The 18,306-nt window shown below is 39.8% G+C and overlaps 1 protein-coding gene across 1 annotated transcript in view; it reads left to right on the forward strand.

Annotated features, from left to right (window-relative positions):
• The first annotated feature begins 1,329 nt into the window (after positions 1 to 1,329).
• Positions 1,330 to 18,306, forward strand: part of RERE (arginine-glutamic acid dipeptide repeats) — a 280,788-nt gene continuing 263,811 nt past the window's right edge. The window contains exon 1 of the mRNA XM_081057650.1: positions 1,330 to 1,606. The gene's annotated coding sequence lies outside the window, so the exon portion shown is untranslated. The remainder of the gene's footprint in view (positions 1,607 to 18,306) is intronic.

Below are 18,306 nucleotides of genomic sequence, written 5' to 3' on the forward strand. Positions count from 1 at the left end.
ATATGCTGTTAGTAGTTTTAGGTATTTCTGTCTCTTGTAGAATATCTTTATTTTTCTTTAAAAGATATCAGCAGAATGAATGATGTTTAAATAGCGAATGTGGCTGTCAATTTGGTTGTCTGTGCCAGCAAGGCAGGATCCTTGGGATCTACTCCCCGCCCCTCCCCACCCCCCACGCCTTGTTTAGAGACTGGGCAAACCACTTAATCTAAGTCTCTGCCTGTTGATAAGAAAGTACCTAATAATTCAGTGACTTTATTGGACCTCACAAGGTCCAATACCGTTTATAAAACTATTTGAGAGTTCATTGAAACTTGCCTGGATGGCGAAAGGTGTAATATTAAAGATACTAAAAGTAATCATTAAAATTTTGAGCTTGTGACTTTCAAATTTGAGTTGACACCCTGTGAGCATAATACTTTGAATTCATAGTCTATAGGAATATATTTAAAACAATTTTCAATGGTGTGTCTTAATAGGAAAAAAATTATCTTGGCTGCTGCTGCTAGGGAGTCCATGATATGAATGTAGTTTAGTTTTGATAAATTTTAGCAGGTTGGTAGATGTTTACCAGATTGGGGGTGGGGAAGAAACTAATTTGAAATTAACAATTGGCAATTCTATTTAGATGCACATAACAATAGAATTAATGAGGGGTCTGGAATCCATAGCCTGTGAATGTAAGGCCTCATGGCAAGAAATGTGCATGTATTTTGCTTCCTTATTAGATGGACAATGAAGCTCAGTTTAAGTCCGCCTTGCCTAGAAGATGGATCTTTAATTTTTTGTGGAAAACGGTTGGAGAGAAGACTCTTACTTAGAAAATTCTTAAATTGTAAAGAAAATTGGGGTCAGAAATGTTGCCTGACACCAAACAATGCTCCTTTCTCCTGTGCATCTTTGAAACACATGTTCAGGATGTCTGTGATGGTTGGTTATTGCATTTGCATTTGTTAGACGTCAGAGGTGGTTGGTATTAATATTCCTGGCAGAAGCAGAGGCAGCTCTAGGACGTGTGAACTGCTGATCACTCACGGGGATGCGCTGCCTCTTTAATATCTTGCTTGCAGATGCATTTTCTAGCTGACCACGCTATTAAGAGCTGCCATCAATCACACGGCCCCTGAGTTCCGGCTGTCGGCAGGGGAGGGAGGATGGGGAGACGAGAGGCTGGCCTAGCTCGCTAGGAAGGAGATAAAATTGCAGCGGCTTTGTGTGCGCGCGCGCCCGCGGTGCTGGCGGCGGGGAACGGGCCCGGCTCCAGCCCAGGTTTTGCCGGCCGCCGCCGCCGCGGGGAGGCTGCGCTTTCTCCCCCGGCGTCTGGGTCTCAGGCATGTGGCGGTGTTGAGCCGGAGCCGGAGTGCGGCCGCATCCCCCAGCCGCGGGCGGGGCCCCGCGCGGCCACCGCCTCCTGGAGCCCCCGAGCCTCGTCTGCGGGGACCTGCACCCTCACGCTGCGTCTGCCAGGGCCTCCTTTTGTTTAGCAAGTGCATTTCACGCCCCGAGCCCCCGCCTGCCCCGCCCCTGCCCGCGGGCCCGAGTTTGCGGGCCCTGCTGGAGGAGGACGAGTCCCGCAAGCTCAGTTCCAGCCGCTGACCCGCCGCAGGCAAGTGGCCGGCGCGCCTAGTGCTGTGAGGGGGATGCGGGTCGTGGGCCAGGAAGTTGATCACGCGTGGGCGCAGGGGCTCTCGGAGGTGGGTGTGTGGGAGTGTCGTAGCTGACTCTAGAAAGATGAACAACTCTGGGGTAATTACGGATGGTGGTAGCTTTCCAGGAACCAGGAATCGGTATTTGTTAGGTCCCATTGCATTTCTGTTGGGCTTACGAGTTAATTGCCCAAACTCTAGAAATCCCAGTTAAATAAACCAATTAAACATCTTCTGGGCAGACAAAACACTATTTTTAAAGAACGTGTTTGTCTTCTCTGAAAAGAAAGCCTTACTGAAGATGAGCAATGCATAATCCAGAAGTCACATTGATCAGAAACTTCTTTGCTTACTGCGGAGTAAATTTAAGTTTAAAAATAAAATGAATTTGATGGACTTGATTATAAAGCAGTTTGGGTTACTTAAGTGACAAATATAATTTGTTTTTTGGACCTAAATGCTGTTATTTCACCGGAGTGGCTAAAATGCAAAAATAGTTTTGAAGACGATTGCTTGAAGTTTAAATTGTTAAATTTTTTTTGGTTTGAGGTGGTGGCTTCCCCGCCCCTTCCCCTTGTTTACTCAAATACTGTGCTCGCTTAGAAGCTATGGGGAGGCCGCTCGCCACTCTGAGAAAGAAAGTAATGTAATAGGTTACTTTGTTTTACTCTCCTTTTCCTGGTGCACATGTGCCACTGTTGTCCTTGGGGTATTGTTTGGCTGGAGGCTTTCTCTCAGCCACATGGAAATTTTTAAAAATGGTATGTGAACGAACACAGGGGTCAACAGAGAGACTAATTTTTTCCCTTTGAAATTGTGTCTGTGTGCTTTAAGATTGAGACACTGAGTAAAAGTTGAGAACAGAGTTAACAAAGTCCTTACAATTCTGTGCCAAAATTACTATATTGAGTCTCTCTCTTCCCCGCCTCACCCCTCTCTCCTCCCGCTCTTCCTCTCTTCCTCTCTTCCTCTCTTCCTCCCATCCTCCTTTCCTCCCTCCCTTCCTCCCTCCTTCTTTTCTCCCTCCCTCCTTTTTTTGCTAGGAGCTCCAAATTTAAAGTAGACATGATTAGAAACCTTACAGATGGGAACAATATCCCAAGTAAGCCCGTTGATCTGTGGTCAATTATTTCCAGATGCACAACCATCTCTACATTTTTATGTGTGTATTAGATTTGGGCTCTACGAGGCAATTGCCTTTCTGAATATTTACTTTGCCTATTAAAATAACACAAGGCAGACATTTTAGAGGCTTAACAGCATCTTCACAATAGTGTGGGAGCAGCAGTTAGAAGCTTGTATTTGTTTTTTTCCAACTCTGTAATTTAGTAGTGTTTAAACTGTTTTATAAAGATCTCTGGGACCAGTGAAAGGTGGTTTTCAGTCCCCAGCACTTGAGTGCTCATTGTACTCTGGCAGGCCCTGGCGCTTGGCAGGCTGTGCTGGCCGTGTTATTTGATCTGGTTGCATGATCGAATTGACTAAGATTCCACTTTTCCCTCCCCGTGGCTGTTGAAAGTGATGCACCGAGTACTGTGCAGTAACGTATTTAAAGACTTAACTACATTCATTCACTCTAAGGTTTCCAGAAAAAAGGGCCCTTTAGATTTTTGTCTTGTGGTTTTTCGTTTATGAATTGAGGCGAGAGCTGACGTAATGTAGCTGTACCACTTCCTTTGTGTGTGTGTGTGTGTAGGGGGAGTTTCATAGTCTGTGTTCCTATAGGATATGTTCCAGGCTGCAAGGTTGTGATGATTTCTGAAATGCTTGAATGTATATATATTTTCAAATGTGGGTATCTTCAGCTTTGTGCCAATTTATTGTTTACATTGTAGGTCTGAAAGGGTGTGGGGGGAAGAGTGTGATGAACCCCACCAACTTGTCCGTAAGTTGAATTGCTTGTGTGTTATGCAGACTAGCCTTTCATTTTAATTAGTGCCACTGGGTACAGCTGTTAGGTCAGAATGCATTGGCTGCTCCTGCAGGGTAGTTGTATCTTACAGTGGAGGTTTTATGGGCTTGTCTGGCTTTGCTTCTTAATCCCTCTCCCACCGCCACTGTGCTTGCTTTTAAGCAAATGGTAGAACAAGACAAGCTTTTGTTTACTCGTGTGATAGTTTGCTTGTAAGATTTATTTTTGGTTTGAAGAAATTGGTAAACCATGTAATTTATTAGTAGGTATTCCATTTACTATGCTTTTCCAAGGTCAAAGGGTTTTGCTTGCTATTGTGTAGTCAGAGTAGCCAGTGGAACCATCCATTTTATAATGACATAGGAAGCCACTATTTTTTTTTTTAACTGGTTCTTTGTTTGCTATTCTAGGATTAGTTTGTAAAACTCAAACAGAAATAAATGTTAGCTCAAAGGAGATAACATGGCTAAGATGTTTCCCTCTGCCTCTTACCTCTTGTTACACTGTACCAAAGGGACTGAGAGAGCATTTGCTAGCAGATTTTGGCTTTGGGCTGGATGATTAATAGAAGGGTTTAGAAATGTCTCTGTTCAGGGACTTGTGTGGTCACCTTTAAATTTTAAAATGTGTTTTTGGCTCCAAGTTACTGGGAAGAATTTTAAGATTGAGTAGCTTTAAGCTTTTGAATATAGGCCAATGACAAAGTCAGGGTTTACAGACTGTAAAATAGATTGTGATATGAATGACACATTTTTCTCAGTGGTCTGATATCACTGTCAACCTTTATCTTGAGATACGCCCACAGGCTTCTAAGATTGTCCACTACATTTTTAAAAAAAGCAGCAAAAGTCAAAACCAAATTGATTGAAAACTGTTTATACATGGAGTGACTGTGAGGCCTTTTTCTGAGGCCCAGTGTACTGGCAGAACATGGGGATGTTGGGGGGCCTGCTGGGGTGGGGGGTGAGGGAGGTGGCTTAGGTTGAGATACATTTTAACTCCTTGGAAAAATGAGTCCTTCTTAAAATAACCTGGAACGAGGAAAGAGAGTGCAACATTTTCTAGAAAATGTGAGAATTTTAATGTACCTTATCTAGAAAATATTTTCTCTGATTAAAAAGGAAGAGCGACATTTAAATTGGCAGCAGAGACTGCTGAATCTAGGGAAAAAAGAGGGAAGTAAGTATCCTAGATCTAACCAGGTTATTTCAGAAGTTCACTTGTAAGTATTTTTTTTTATTCCAAATATTAATGGTGATTAGGGTAGAAGACTTGCCCTCCAAAATATCCTTGATATAGTTGACATATATTTGTAATGAAAGACAATAATGTTGTCATTTAATTAGCATGGAAAATCAGTATAAACATGTTCAGTTTTTAGTGCTATCACATGGAGCTGTGCTGGTGTAAGTAATAAATTTATTCAGTGTAATTTGGTGTTACATAGCTAGACTGCCTAAGTTCTATTCCTTGTTCTACTTCTTACCGTGAGATCTAGGATAAGTTATTTTATCCTCTTTGTGCCTGTGATGAAAATGATAAATCTACCTCAGAGGGTGTGCAAACTCTTAGGAATGTACCTGACACGTAATAACAGCTAATACTTAATACAGTGAACACCAATTATGCTCCAGGTACGGTTTTAGTTGCTGCAGATACAAAAACAGTCCCTCTCCTCATAGCACTTACATTCCAGTGGAGGAAGACAAAAACCAAAGGAACATATGATTTCTGAAACTTGCAAAGGTAACTTCTGAGCATGCCAATGATTTTATTTTTTAGGAAGTTTAATATGGGAAGTATATATCACTGTTTGAGCCATTACTTTCTTCTTCCTTGATAAAAATGTGTTTCTCACACTGCTAGATGATTTATTAGCCATTGTTAACAATTTTTGGCTCACAGGTGGAATAGAGGAGGAAGAGACTTTTTCTGGGAAAGAAAAACAAAAGAAAAAATGGAACAGAAAAGAAGTTAAAGGTAGTGATTTGTCATTTTAAGTACCCAATAGTAGATGGGGAATGTTGAATCATGGCCCATCGTTAAAAGGAAATATCATGTAGCCTTTAAAAAATCATGACATAAAATATATCCTCATGTAAAGCTCAATGGAAAAAACTATAGATGCCGAGTGTTTAGTAGGATTCTGATTATGTGCACACCCACCTCTACTCACGTAGGCGTAGGCGAAGGAAAAAGATTAGAAAGAAATATAGCAAATGTTAATAGTGCTAATCTCTGGATAATGGGATTATGGGTGATTTCATTTCCTTAATATTGCTGTTTTTGCCTGAATTATTTAATCCTTGCAGGTCTAAATGCCTCTGAAGTACAAACAAGGAAACAGGTTTGGAGAGGTTAAGGGAGTTGACCAAGGCCACACAGCTAGTGAGTGCTCAGGCCAGGATTCCAAGCCGCCTCCTGACCCCTGTTCTTAACCCGACTGTCACCTCTCATCCCACAAGAGGTGGGTGACCTTTGTAAAAGGGCCTCCCCAGCCTTAGTGCCCGCAGCCATGGCCCACGTGGCTTTATGATTTGTTTTTGCTAAGCAGAGGGTACGTGCGCTGAAAGTGAAATAGTAGGAGCTGATGCTGAGGTAATGGTTGTACGTGTAGTTATTGGACAAGAAAAGCCAATGTTCTGGCCAGAGGAGGACATGGAAGAATGACTTGAGAAAGAGATCTGAAAAGTAGAGCAATATAAAGGGATAAAGGTAGGAGATGCTTCAAAGTGGGACAGTACAATCACCTACGTGTTTTAGGCTAGAGAATGAGGTGCGAGCAAACACTGTTGAAAAATACCATTTATTTCAGCAGGAGTCAGTGGAAGTCCTGAGAATTTGGTGACAGCAGAGCAGCCCAGGAGGTGCAGGCTGGCCAGTGAGGTGTAGAAGCAGTTTGCAGCTAGTAAGAAAATGTTGAGAAACTTGGCAGTGAGAGAAAGAATGATGGAAAGGAGCTAGAAGAGGCTGTGGCTTCACAGAATTACCTGGTTGATGCATTAAATCCCCTGTAGTGGGATTTTTATGGTGATTAATATGACCGATGTGTGCAGGGTTTGGGGATAAAAATGAGGTAATGGAAGTGGGTCACTTTAGAAAGTAGAAAAGAGGATTAATCAGAAGTTACTTGTGAAGAAGTTTTTAAGAATATGGTAGGTAGGTATGGGAGATCCTGTATAAAATGAAAATGTTTATGCTAGTAAGATTTGAAATAATCACTTGGTTCTAGAGATGAACAATTAGATATGTTTCTCATGTCTTGTTTTCCACAAAGTGAAGGAGCTTTTGTAGTTGTGGTTCTAAAAGAGGGTCAGTTTATAGGTGACTATTGAGCTTCAAAGGAACAAAACGGAGTGAATATACTGTGCATTTGAAAATTGTTCAAGTCAGAGGCCTGCAGGTGCTGTGTGCTGCTGTGTGCACAGCTGTGTTTACCACAAACGCACCAGGTTATCTACTAATAATTCAAACGAGCTGCATAGAAACTGGTGTATTCACGTCTGCTGGTTGTGAACCTCAGCGCAGTAGTGACCTAACTTGTGTGTCTTTAGTGAAAGACCATTTGAAATGACTTCTGTTTGCACTGCTTTCAGGATTTCTTATTTGGACCAATTTATGCTTTGCACAGACAAGCAGAGTGCTTACATACGGAAGCAGATAACCAGGTTTCTTTTTTCTTTTTTCTTTTTTTTTTTTTTTTAAATGTGGTCTCAGGAGTGAGATTGGAGAAAGAATGGCTCTTGATTATGTTTAAAAAATGTTTTTGTTGTGTTACTAACATTTTATCTTTTCAAACACATTTAAAGTGTTAAATATATGGAGGTGATGCCTTACACATGTAAAATGTATAGTGAGCTTTCTGTAGTTTTTGATATTACCAACAAACAAAAAACAAGACAAAACTCTGTAACAGTCAGATCTGCTTCCCAATACAAATGATTTTTTCTTTTAAAAGATTTGATAAACGTTTTGGAAGACCTCAAATGACTGAATTATAATTTTTTTGTGGCGTAGTACACATACTGCTGTTTATTTGCTTAGTAACACAGTTTGCATGAATTAAATGTAAAAGATAGGAAAATAGTTTGAAATATTATCTAGGAATTTTAAATATGTGAGGGAGCGGTAAGAAAGACATGCACATTTATTTATTACTTGACTAAAATTATATAGAAAAACATCTAGATTGAACCTTTTGAACAATTATTTTCTCCTTTTGGTTTTAGGTATTTAATTCTTACTGTTTTTTGTGTGTGGGTATTTTAATTAGGAAAATTAGAAGCATTTTTACCTGTGTTTATATTCTTTGACCACCTACTTAGGCAATCTCTTCTTTCATGGGCTGTGCTCTTTCCACAGAGCATATAATTCTCACATTGACTAGGTAAGTGAATATTCAGTAATGGAGTAGTCATTTTTTTTTTTTAAGCATGTTAGATGTTGATGGAAGGAAGTGTAGCAATTAGTATTCACTGTTAAGTGTGCTGGGGGCAGGAGCAGTTTGAGTTTTGATCTTTGGAAGGGTAGAGCAAAACATGCTGAAAGAATGTAATATTTAAAGCAGTCTGGCTTTTTGTGGAAAGTTTTCTTTCGTTTTGCCAACAGGCTTAAGTTGATTGTGTAAACAGTTACTGTATAAGTAATATTTTATTGTATGTGATACATTAAAACATTAAAAATTTTTAAATTCACTATTTAATGGGTTAAGTGAATAGACTTTATTCTTTAAAGTAGTTTTAGTTTTATAGAAAAATTGAGTGGCAAGTACGGAGTTCCTACACGCCCCCTCCCACCCAGCTTCCCGTTAGTAACAGCTTCCATTACTGTGGCTCATGGTTACAGTTGAACCCATATTGGTACCTTCTTATTAACTAAAGTCTGTAGGGTATGTTAGGTTTCCGTCTCTGTGTTGTACGTCCTATGTAGGTTTTGACAAATGTGAACAACACACATCTACCATTACAGTAGCACAGAATAGTTTCACTGCTCTAAATGTATACCCTGTGCTCCACCTATTCCTCCCTCCCTCCCGCCCTCCCTCCCCCAAGCCCTTGCAACCTATGATCTAATCAGTACTGTCTCCATAATTTTGTCTTTTCCAGATGTCATATATTTGTAATCATAGAGTATGCAATCTTTTTAGACTGGCTTCTTCCACTTAGTAATGTAATAAACATGTAAGGGTCTTCCAGGTGGCTTTGTGCCCTGATAGCTTCTTTGTATCGCTGGTCACGGTCCATTGTTTGAGTGCACTCCGGTCTATCCCTTCACCTGATCAAGTACATCTTCGTTTTTCTGAGTTTTGGCAGTTATGAATAAAGCTGCTGCAAACATTTGCAAGTGCAGGTTTTGTGTGGAGATAAGGTTTCACCTACTCTAGATAAATATCAAGGCTCGTGATTTCTGATTGTGTGGTAAGAGTGTTTAGTTTCGTAAGAAACTACCACATGTCTTCAAACTTGCTGCATTTTGCATCTCCAACAGCAATGAATGAGAATGGCTTTTGCTCCACATCCTTGCTAGTATTTGGTGTTGTCATTATTTTGGATTTTAACCCCTTTTATTTATTAAAAAAATTTAAATAACTGCTCATTTCTGGTCTCAGCTATGTTGCAGTTTTGATTTTGTCTTCTATTTGCCATAGAGAGGAAGAAATAAAGACCATAAATATTATATAGCACGTATGCCTCATTTTCCATCCTTAGGGGACAGGCATAAAGGTATAAATTTAGGAATAATACAATTGGATTACACTTTATTTTAAGGGCATTGTTCTGGTATAATGATGCTAAGTTTTGGTTCCTGTAAAATGTAGTAGTATTAATTTTTTAGTGGTTCCAAAGTATTAATTTTTTAGTGGTTCCATGTAAGTGTTATTTCCCCTCAGTTACCCAGTGTATCTCATTTTGTAATCCATTTCATTTTATGAAGGGAAAGGAATACTTTGAATTTTTTTAAAAATAAACTCATTCTGCCAGAGGTCTTTATTAGCTAGATATTTATGGATGTAAAGATTTGTATTAATTTCTTTATTGTGAAAAGCCATTTATTGAATGGTCAGGGCACTCAGATATGAGGAAGATGGATCCTGTCCTTGGAGGTTATAATGTATCTAATGATACTTGCAGCAGTGAATATCGATGGGCAGAATTCATGGGCAGATAGTGTACACAGATGAGGTACTGCCCACCTATTTCTTTTTTTTAAACAAGTTTTTTTTTAAAATTGGGGAGTATTGGGGAACAGTGTGTTTCTCCAGGGCGCAGCTCAGCTCCAAGTCCAGTCATCGTTTTCAATCTTTAGTTGCAGGGGGTGCAGCCCACCATCCCATGTGGGAATTGAGCTGGCAACCTTGTTGAGAACTCACGCTCTAAACCACTGAGCCATCTGGCCACCCCTCCAGAAGTTCAGCGGCAATTTGGTGTCTTCAATCTGGTCGTGGAGGGCACAGCTCACTGGCCCATGTGGGAATCGAACCGGCAACCCTGCTGTTCAGAGCTCACGCTCTAACCACCTGAGTCACCCGGCTGCCCCCACCTATACTTACTTAGACCATTTCTGATTTTGCATTTATTCAGTCACTTATTGCAGTTTAACAGCAACCCAGCTGTGCTCTGTACCTACGCGAAGCCTGGGCTGAGATGATTTGGATAGGCTCTGCTGGTAGTTACACAGCTCATTAATTCCTCTGTCAGGGGTGCTTAACTTTATTTTTATCAGGGACTCCATCGAGTATTGGTGTAAGCTATGGTTTCCCCCCAGAACAGAGTTTGTGCACATTTTGCTGCATATCCACAACACACAATTGCAGGTAGTTTATGGAACCCCTGAAGTCTATCCACGGACGTCTCGTTAAGATCTTGTGTTGTAGTGACCCCTCAATCTCTGTTTAAATTACTAGGAAACCTTTGTAGTTGTTAATTTTGGCTGATTTGCTTTACTTGCATAGTGCAGTGAGAGGCCACTGCCCTGTGTCGTGAATGGTTTTTCCACGGGCTCCTCGGGCTGCTGTTCAGCCTGTCTTGATGAGGACCCAGAGGAGAAACTGTTCTCAGCTCTTCCTCCCACAGAGAACCACCTTCTGAGCATGTGCTTTGTTTTTAACTAATGCATTTAGAATCCTGTGGCTGATTAAGTTTCATTTGAGCTATTTGCTTATAAAATTTTGGCCACATCTTAAGAAAGGTAGAAAATGAACCTGAACATCTTGTTTCTGGTTTCCTCTTTTCAATCCCCTCTTCCCCTCTGCAACTTTCCTTTGTCTCAGTGACAAGAGAAGCCACGTAGTGTAGATACAGGCTCTGCATGACCTGTGAGATTTGCCATGTGACCTGAGGAAACCTGTTTCACCTCTGTGTGCTTAGGATCCACCTCTATAAATCATTCCCCTTTGTGTGACTACTGTGAGGATAAACTGGAAAGCTCTTACTGCTAGCAGTACCTGGTACAGGTAAGTGCTGGGTAAATCCTAGCTCTTCTCATCATCCCCGTTCCCTCATCTAGTTTAAATTTTAATTTGTATTATACGAATCTCAGTAAACTGCCTTAAGTAAGCCCTTTTAAAAGTAAGCTATCCTTTAAATGTTCCTCACCCCATTCATTTTTTTATACAAAGGTTTAATTTCTGCCTGAAGATAGTCATTAAAGAAATGTAGGGGAGTGCTGTGGACTGAACTGTGTTCCCCAAAGTCTTTTCTGTTGAAGCCCTAACCCACAGCATTTTGGTATTTGGAGGTGAGGCCTTTGGGAGGTAAGTAGGTGTAGATGAGGTCGTGAGGGTGGGGCTGGCCTCCTGATGAGAAGAGGGTCATTCAAAGAGGAGAGAGACCAGACGCCCTGTCTGCCATTGAGGACAGAAAGAGAAGCTGAGAACTGAATTGGCTGCAACCTTGAGTTTAGACTTCCCAGGGCCCAGAACTGTGGGACATAAGTTCCTGCTTTCTAAGCCACCCAGTCTATGGTGCTGTGCTACATATGTAGCAGCCTAATACAGGCAGTTTCATACACGCAGAGTAGAAGGTGATCAACTGCTTATCATGGAGACTGAGCTTTTTGAGAGTGAAATGAGGATTATGCTTCTGTTTGCAGAAGGCTTTACACCTACTGAACAGCCTTCCCTGACCTCTGGTTTGGTTCCCACAGCTACCTTATGGAGGAGGCAGGGCCGATGCGATGCCGCTTCCAGGTCACAGAATGAGAGCGCCAAGTCTAGAGGAGTTAATTGAATTGCCTAGGCTCACAGTTTCCATTTTGGAAGTGGCTAAGCCTGTTGTTGCTGTTTTCTGTCTTCTTTATCCATTGTTCCTCCCATGAAACATTCTTAATGTTGCCAGTTCAGTCTTCTAATCCTCTGACTTATTTTTAGTCTTTGTAGGGATAGTACTTTCAAAGTGGAGACATCTCCCACAATTTACATTTTAACTGACTTGAAACATCAGTGGTGAAATTGTTGAATTTATCTCCTGTCTCAGGGAGAAAAACAGAATTTATGAATCATTTGGCCTGCTGGTAAATTTTGAAGTACAAAATTTCTGTGAAGTACGATAACTCTAAAAAATGTGACATTACCTGAATTAGTACTTAAAACATTTTATCTTTTTATTTTGGTCCAGGTATTGGTTTGTCATTCAGTCTTACTAATGAGTGTCTAGAATGTAGTAGTTATTAGGAGCTATCCACAGTCGAAAGATTGTTGTTCATTTTAGTCAAGGTGATTTGAGTATGTCTTCATCAAAGGGGTGAACAAGAGTAGTAGAATCTATAAACTTTAAATAATTAAAAAGGAAAAAAGTCCAGCCCAAACCCCAACCCGAACTCTGCCCTTCATCCTGAAAGAATTCCAAATCTCTACAAAGTTAGTATTTATGAACCCTCAGAACATACTCTATTTGCTCTATCTCTCATTATATTTCAACAAAGAAACTAAAAAAAAAATCAAATTTTTACTTCGTGATGATAAAAATGATTAATTTGAGATTAAAAGCTTAGAATAGACTAAAAAAGTTTATTGAAATAATTCCCATAATAGACAATTCACCCACATAAAAGTGTATAAATCAGTGGTTTTTAGTATATTCAAAGAGTTGTGCAACCGTCACCACAATATAATTAAGAATACATTTTTATATTGCAGTTTCTGGTGATTAATTGAATGCTCCTAGATAATCCTTATGTACCTATGTGAGTAAGACTATAACTTAACCATATGCTTTATCATTACAATATATAATTGGCTTAAGGTATTCAAACCCAGCTTCTGTTTACAGTGATTTGACAGAAGGGAGTTAACTTCAGCCCAAGGTTACTATCGTGTTTCCCCGAAAATAAGACCTGGCCAGACCATCAGCTCTAACGTGTCTTTTGGAGCAAAAATTAATATAAGACCTGGTCTTATTTTATTATAAGACCGGGTTTTATAGAATATAATACAGTACAGTATAGTATGATATAGTATAATAACAATAAAATATAAGACCGGATCTTATATTAATTTTTGCCCCAACAGACACATTAGAGCTGATTGTCTGGCTAGGTCTTATTTTCGGGGAAACGGTAAATCCTTCGGTGACGATGGCTTCCTTCCAGGGATGATAAGGCAGCTATGCACATGGTATGACAATGGGATGTCTCTCCCAGCGTATCCTCTGGAGAAACTGCACCCTCCAGGGCATTGTTTTTTCCTGTGCTGTACTCACAATGTGGTAGACATTTGCCGTCTTCAGCAGTTTGTGTTAAGGAATTTTTCATTTGTTAGTGCAAAGGCAGCCAGCCGTTATATCTCAGATTAGGGGACTTTCTTCTTGTTGATTCTCCGTTGGTTCATAAAACTCAAGGAGGCCCTTACAGCCGGGGGGCAGTCATTCTTTATTTTCCTCGTGCACTCACCTGCCCAGTGTCCGAGATGACTGTTTCATACTTGCTCCTCTTACACTTCCTCCTGCCTTATGCTGGGCTCCCTGCAGCAGTGAGGAAGGTCAGAGCTGTGAGAAGAGAACGAGCACAGGCTCCCACCACCACCTTCACCTCCCTTGCAGCACAGACCCCCCTTCCTGGGTGTGGAGATGGAGCAGCTATTCTTGTGCCCTCCACGACCAGCCCAGCCCCTGCCCCTCAGGCGGTCATTTTCTGTCTCATGTGGTGTTACAGACTCGAGGGGATCATTCTCCACAGCACACACACGTGCTGCTTGGCTCCTACTGTAAAACAAATACAGCAACAACAACAAAAAACCCCCCTTTTTTGACCCGACTTCCTCTTTTGGCTTATTTCTCTGCTCCCCTTTGCAGCAAAACATCACAACAAGAGTTTTCTGTACTTAAGGTCTATAATCATCCTCTCCTTTCCTGACTCCATCCCCATTATTCCAGGCAAAGTGCTCTTGTGAAGACAGTGACGTCCTCTGCACTGCCTCTTCCCTCGGTCTGAAATACATTTCCCCGGAGACCTACCTGTGTGGCCTCACTTTCAGCCTCAGCGAGGCCTCCCCTCACCCTTGAGGTCTGCTCCCGGTCCCCCCTCCCACCTCCCGCTCTGTTTTCCTCTGGAATTGTCTCGCGCTGTAGACGTACTTATTTCCATTGCATGTTGTCTTGTTCTTCCCACTAGAGTGGGAAGTCCTGAAGAGCAGGGACTTTGCACTGGTCACCTCCAGCAGGTAGGACAGTAACCAGAACGTAATAGGTGTCTGTCTGATACATATTCGTTGGATCTCTACACTGTGCCTTGAACTCATGGCTTTAAAAATTATTTCAATGAGTATAATTAAAAATTTTATATCTAGTCCTGACCTACTCAGCTGCTGTCTTCACTTGGACGTGAGTAAGCGTCTAAAACTTATGTTCAAATGGAACTTCGTATGTTTCTTCCAAAGCACACACACAGTGGCGGGGTTTTTATTTGTTAACTTTTCCAACGAGTAGGATTTTACTTGTCACTTCTTTTCTTTAGTGTATGTATAAATTGTACCATCTGGAATGTCAGAGGTGGATTGGAACAATCTTAGGTTATTAAGCTTCACCTGGCACCATTAAAACAGTTAACATTTTTTGAACATTGAAAAAAAATTCGAAACAGTACTGTACCAATGAAAAGAAATTAATGCCCATTATTTAATTCACTTGAACAACATTTTTATTGCGGATTCCAAAGAACCATTAGTTAATGTTGTTTGATACTTATAAATAGTGGTTTTAGCTTTCAAATAAGGAACTAAGAATATTTGTTATTGAAACTTTGATTTAAAAATATTTTAAGTGCCATGTACTTAGAAAATATAAAATACTTTTCAGAAAGTACTTCTAAGTGTAGTGGGTAAACTGTTGAATCAGGAAATGTGTACTTAAAAGTTCTTCTCTGGGAGGGCCTGCCCAGCTCTCCCAAAATCCAAACTTGAAATGTAGGGCTTTATTGAGACATTGGAGTTAATGGCATCTTCTCTATAAATGTGGGTCAAGTTGTATAACATCATATATGTTGAGGTATCTTTCTTCAAATTGGATTTAAGTTGGCAAGTACGTTTACTACTTACCAGTAAATTATTAGATTTTTTTTGCCCATGAAACTCTTTCAAGGAATCTTTTCCTGGTAGATCAACGTTCGTTGATAGTTTACAGGACGTTGCCTGGACTCTATAGGTTGACTTGTTAGGAGGAAAAATAACTAGTGACTTATTTTACACACACACTTATTTAATTTAGTGTTACATTTCCCTGGGTGATGGAGATCAAAGGAATTTGCAGTACTGTTTTCTCTTTTTTGGAACCAGTAAACGAGCAGAACAATCCTGTTTAGCCTAATTGAGTGCACTGTTGTAAAGGGAATCAGATTGTAATCAGAACATGCCAAGACAACCCATTTGATCTGTGAAAAAGTTGGTTGGCATTTGGTAGGTGAGGAAAGGAGGAATTTGCCTGAAGTTTTTACTTTTTAAATACTAATAATTGAGTTTCTTTATGTATCCAGTGCATTAATGTAGGATCTGTTTTTAATAGTCATTTACAAAAAGTTTAGTATGTGGTAGGTCTGTGATGAGCTATTTACAAGTCTGCTTTCCTTTGCGTAACAGTGAACTACTCTAACTTAATCCTCAGCATAATCTCTTGAGGTAGGAGGTAATTCGCATTTAACCGAAGAGAATATAGCTGAGAGGTCAAGTTGCCTTCCTGCCCCTCGATGTCTAGTTTGATTTCCATGTCTGAGTTGATCCCCACTACATCACAGCTTCCAGACTTGTTGGAACAGACGTTGAAAGACAGCAAAAGTGGACTTCTGGGAGAGATTTCTATAGACCAAATGTGATCGAGTGTGTAGAGGTAGAGAGAGGGGGAGAGGAATACAGTTGGATTGGGTAGTTGACTTTAGAGGAGGGGATCCTCAGAAGCTTGGTTTTAGTTGGGGCGTATCAGAGAATTGTTTTGAGAGGCAAGATAATTTCACTGGACTTTTGCAGTCTGTCTTTAAAATGAAAAAAATTGAATCTGCTTTCAGGTTTTCAGTTTCTCAGGAGATCCTCAATTTGGTTCTACCAGGGGTTGAATTTTAAAATAAAGGGGCCAGGGAGAGTGTTTTTCAGTATCTGCTTTTAAAAAAATAACTTAATTCTAACATTTAATATTAAAATATACGGAAGTAAAATCTTTGTCTAGTGATAGTGTTAGGATTAATTTTATTTGTTGAAATTAATGTTCCCTTGATAAATAAACCATTTCCAAGTTCTTGGTGGGTGAATTTAACTGAGTACAGATTACAAATTATTACATCAATTCATATGAATTGTGCCAAATCTTGAAGACATAGAAAAATAAACTAGCTTGTTTTTCTATAGTTAGTAGATGACTGGTTTGATCATAATAGGTTTTTCTTTCGCCTCTTTCATCTTTAATGCCTTTTCTTCTAAGATTAAAATCAAATCTTTTATATTGAAATGGAGTATTCAGGTACTTTAATAATCAATTAACTTCAATTTCCTTTAACTTCTGTAACACATTTGGAAAAAAAATTGGTGGGAAATTTTTCCTGGTTTTCAGAGCAATAGAAACGGTAGATAAAAATTTACTCAGAAATTAATAAACTACATTTGTAGTTCTCTGATTTATTACTTGGGGTCTGATGAGGATTAATACAAAAAAAGGACTTTAATTGAAACTGATAGAAGGAATTTGTGAGTGATACATTGGAACTCAGGAGGTTAGCTCTAAATATCTGGGCTGTTAAAGGGGTTTCTAATCCAATTTTGGTATTTAGCTTCTTCTGTAAGTGGCCGACTTGTCTTTCTTGTTCACTCCTGTTGTAGGAGGCAAGATGGTGTTGATGTGTGGACCTTGTCATGATGGGGAGGTGGGACTAGAGGGCGTAAGGTCATGGCTGAGCCGGCTTGTCTTCTGGAGGAGCCACGCCACGACGATTATTTAACCAAGTACTTTTGAACATGGTTATTGCTTAATTCATCATTCGTTGTTTTTTTTTAATCTCTAGTTGAAATACATTGTTTTTCTTTTTTTCTTTTTTCTTTTTTTTTTGCAATAGGTCTGACCTTTAGTGCTAATGTAACAATTTGACAAATGATTTCATAAACCTATGTGTGTTTCCATCCTGCGTTACCAGCATTAAATCAATCACGTGAAAGGAAGGAATGGCTTTTTGTTTATGCCCAAGACATTTTTTTAAATAAGAAATGATTCCTTTTTTAATGACACTGGCTTGATGATACTGACTTTTCTAGCAAACTTGTCTGTCATTAAAGCGGATGAAGTGTTAATATGCCTAATGCATTATTTGGTAGATTGAGCCATTGAAAATGTATTTGGTCACTGATATGTGCTTTAAATTAAGGCTTTTGGCCCTCTTTGAACCATGCAAAATTTAAGTCATCCTTCAGCATGACTATAAATGGAAATTTTATTTAGTATCTGTCTTTTATTACTAAGGTCCTATAAGGCCAACTGTAAAAAAAAACAACACAACAAAAAACCTAGTGTTTAAAACCTTATTGTTTGCTAACAGTTGTTGCCCCAATAAACTTTAAAGAAAAACAAACAAGACACCAAAACCTTATTGTTAACCTAGCTTTGAAGGAGGGCCTATAGAATAAACTTATTTGTTTTATCATTAAGATTAGGTTTTATAATTAAGATTAGGTTTAATAGCCCCATGGAGTTGTAGTTGAGATTTTTTTTTAAACTAAATCAGTTAGTAGGTAGATGAATTTTGTTTTCTGCCACAAATGATTTTCTGTTTCATACTTTTATTGGTATTCTGTCAAAAGCAGTGCCAGTGACTCTGGGGGATTTTTCCTGAGGCAATCTATAGCATAGCACACACTTTGTAGAGTTTCTGTGTGTCCCTGAAGAGCTTTGTGGAACGGTGTTCCCCCACCCCCTTTTTTTCTCTTTAGCACAGGCCAGCAATTTAATTTCTCTAGTCCTTAAGTAAATTTAAGTGGTGCTCTTTGGTGCCACTCTTAAGCAGAGAATTTGGGAAAAAGTGAAGAGCAGGGAGGGAGGGATGGGATAAAAAAGGGAAAACAAAACCAGAATGAGGGATTGCAGCAGAGGGAATGGGTGTGGTATTGAATTGTGGAATGCTGGAAAATGGAAATGCTGCTTGCAGTGGGGGGATATTGCTTGGTTTCTGTGTGCCCCCATCGTCTCCTTCTGCTTGAACTTCCCAACTTTGGTGTTCTTAATCCTATAGGCATTTGGCACTAAAATATCGATAATTTGTAACATTTGTTACATTTGGTTTACA

This window comes from Rhinolophus hipposideros, assembly GCF_964194185.1.
Source record: "Rhinolophus hipposideros genome assembly, chromosome: 8".
NCBI classification, from domain to species: domain Eukaryota; kingdom Metazoa; phylum Chordata; class Mammalia; order Chiroptera; family Rhinolophidae; genus Rhinolophus; species Rhinolophus hipposideros.